The sequence below is a fragment of the Gigantopelta aegis genome, chromosome 2, assembly GCF_016097555.1.
Source record: "Gigantopelta aegis isolate Gae_Host chromosome 2, Gae_host_genome, whole genome shotgun sequence".
Lineage (NCBI taxonomy): Eukaryota > Metazoa > Mollusca > Gastropoda > Neomphalida > Peltospiridae > Gigantopelta > Gigantopelta aegis.
Window position 1 is genome coordinate 27,537,620 of NC_054700.1, and position 3,620 is coordinate 27,541,239.

Consider the following 3,620-nt stretch of genomic DNA (forward strand, 5'->3'; position numbering starts at 1 on the left):
TAAATTTGAATACTCCCATGCCTGGCATTAATGCGATATGTAACAGGACTTGTTATGATTTTTTTCTTTTATATGGCAAGTAAAGAAATATAATTTGATTTTAATATACGAAGTACTATTATGTTTGAAACGTGCAGGGTGCACTAATAACAACATGTGATTTTTGTGCAGCATTGGGATATTCAAGAATGTTTTTTTTATATCTGAAAGCAGTGACTTAAATTGTTTTATTTTTCATTTAGGCTTAATGGTATGAAGGTGTAGTGTTTATATCTATAGTCATTATGTTGACTGAAGGGATGCGTACATCAGTTTTAACCATATAAAGGTACATTTCACCTGTGCAGTTTGGTTCGTTCTATGCATCCTGTAATGTAAACATAAACCGTGAACGTTTTCTCTGTGTAAAGTAATCGAACTATATATTCTTAATGACGTTGACCTTGGCACTCAGAGCTGTACATTATTGAGAATGGAGTTTGAATGAAAGTTGGTATAGAGGAAAGCGTGGTTTTGGCGTGTACCGTTTCTCGTATTGAAAATATTTGAATAAATTCTTTTTGCATGATCATAAATATGATAATAATTGTAGGCAACCTGGACTATTAATAGTAATATTTTTGTATTGGTCAAATGTTTTCAGTCAGTTTTCATTAACAAAGTTCATTTGTTATGTATGATATTTTAAACATGTTTCCTATATTCATTAGAGACGGTTCAAGTTGTATACACTATTTTAAAATTATATTTGTTTTTGGAAACAATCTAAGACAAGACACTTTACCATTGCCTAACAAGTTTCCCTTCTGTTCTTATTTGTATTAGTTTGTTTCATATAAATTTAAGTCTTTAGATTAAATATTTCATCTGATGGGTTGAGAGTGAAAATTGCCCCAGCATTTGAATAACTCACTGAACACGGCCATGCTTGCCCTGTTACAGATGTGTGACAACACGGTGCGTAGTTTTGTGGCCAGTAAATTAATGTTATTTGATTTGAACTAGTATCAGTCTACCTGTTGCCGTTATGTTTTAAACGTGTGAAGTGCCACTGACCATGACATACCAAGCTAGATAAAAACACTTCCTGTTACAGTAAAATAAACTATTTTTATCAATTACTTTTAAGGGCGAGGTTTTATATAATTATATTAATGATGTATGCGTTAACTGAAGGGATATATATATATATATATATATGTAATAGCTTAGTACATGATACGATTGTGTCATTGAGATTTCATTTGACCGAGTTCACCTTCGTTGCAGTATTAATGTTTCAGGTACCAAATTTTATGCTCGGCTTATTTGGTAACAAAAGTCAAACAGAATGGCCCTAATCTATATTTTTGAGAACTACTAACGGCTCTATTCCTCGTCCAGTAACCCGACTGCTTAGCTTTGTCACGCCATCGTGTGTTCATACTCAATGTCTGGTCACTGTCATCGATCATCTAGGATTCACATTACACTTTAAAGTTATCAATAGACTAGCCTAATAGTAATTGGATTTTGGTACAGAATCAACATACCCATTACGGTGTTGACAACCTTCCAAATAGTTTGAAAAAAAAAGAAGTTCTACTTATAAAATTTCATATGGCTGATGTTTGAGAATGAAATTTATGTCATGTCTTCCCAATATCCATTGTTTTAGTTGGAACAAGTGTACTAAGATTAGTGGTTCCTCAATTTGGATACATAAAAAGACAATATGTGAACCAGATACTGACAGAAATACTGAGGATATAAATCGCTCCAAAACCACTAGTTACTAGATCAAAGATACATTTTATTATCGTTATATATCTATTTTTATTACCCATATGATTTACAATAACCGGTTACACATATATCGTATTTCTCACACTGTCTTTAAGACATGGGCCATAACAATACCTTAAAAACTATTATGGCACATGTCTGACGTCATAAGTCGCAATAGCGGCTGCAAACTACCGGCGGTCGCGGCTGTGAAATTGACATCATTCTGTGTCATTGTAATTGACGACGCCGAATGTTATTAACATCAACTGTGAAACGATTACAATGTTTAATGTGTATTACAAATCACAGTTTCTGGATAATAAATAAATAATTCACAAACTCGTTTCATGAATTCTGTATAGCACTCCCGCTCATAAAGTAATCTATATTTATTACACCTCTGTACAAGAGATATTTTTAGTCTTTCACATCGGGAAATACGGTTGTTAAATGTTCATAACCTCTGATTAGTTTTCGCACTCTATGACTCCGCTTAGAACAAACCGAACAAAACTCGAGATAATTTCTTATAATTTAAGTTGCCTGTATGATTTAACAAAATAGAATCAGTTTGTTTAGCCTCTTAGACTTTTATAGTATTGTTTGGGTGAACGTTTGTAGAGTATGAATGCAAACGGTCATTGATTAACTTGTAATGAGCTTTTCATTATTAGACGACTTACGGTATGTGAAAGTCATACAATGTAAACACACGTTACTTGTCAATAGACTGAGGGCATCGGCTTTCCTTACTGGAAGATAATGTGGTAAAAATTCATATATACAACTTTAGTTACATTTGATTATGCAGGCCTTTTGGGACGGTATCTGGAGTGAGGGGTCGGGCACAACCTTTAGTGGAGGGGCCAGTCTCTAGTGAGGGGGCAACAAGCCACATTTTATTTTTATTTATATAGAGGAGGAAAAAGTACATTTTCGTCTTCAAGTGGGGTTTGTACACACACCCCTCCCCCTGGTCCCTACGGCCTGTTATACTGGAAGGTATTTTCCATTTTGTATTAAATGTATATTGTCACAGACCACTGACCTATTTAATGTTCTAACAAAGTATTACCTGAGCAAAAAGAATTTGATTTGTCCCTAAATGTACTTTATTCAACCATCTTTATAACCACCATACTCCATTTATTAATGATATTTCGTAAAAATAATTGAATTATGGCAATGGTCCATAATTCAAAAACTAAAATTGCCGAGAGGGTTGACATGGATTTCACTCCATCATGGTTCAGTTAAGGTGATGCAATAGCTAGATTTGATTTTCAGTAATTAATGTAATTTCTATTTATTATCCATTTTTAGAGAAATAAGGTCCTTAAATCTGTGACAGTATGCCTTTATATGTATACTACTATACTCATTCGCTTAGGGGACTGTTCTTAATATTATTATTATGTGTGAGTATTGTCTCTGAAGGAAACTCTTTTAGTATTCACTATATCTATCCGTGGCAGGGGCGGGTGCAGAGTGTGTCTAGGACTAGGTGTAATGTTTATAAAGGCAATCTACAGCATCCGGGAACAGTGTGCCTACAGAATTCAATAGTACACGGACATGCATTATATACATGGCAACTTTTCCCACCCACGAAAAAACTATATATTCTGTTTCCCATTGAAAACAAATTCCGTATATTCTTTTGCTAAGTACTAGACTTTTAGGAGGGGCCTGATTCGCGCATTCATGGTCTAATATGTTAAAGAATTTATCAAAAGAAAAATATGTTTCCTACAAATATAAAGTTCACTTGAATATTGAATTGTTATCCTGCCTGATTTTGTTTTTTAAATGTAAAAAATGTTCACCTATAATACATTTCTAGTAATATTACC

The 3,620-nt window shown here is 33.6% G+C and overlaps 1 protein-coding gene across 1 annotated transcript in view; it reads left to right on the top strand.

Annotated features, from left to right (window-relative positions):
• LOC121383361 (acetylcholine receptor subunit beta-like 1) overlaps positions 1 to 2,900 on the top strand; it is a 22,564-nt gene extending 19,664 nt beyond the window's left edge. Inside the window, exon 6 of the mRNA XM_041513346.1 lies at positions 1 to 2,900. This exon is cut by the window's left edge and continues 480 nt beyond it. The gene's annotated coding sequence lies outside the window, so the exon portion shown is untranslated.
• Positions 2,901 to 3,620: the final 720 nt, after the last annotated feature.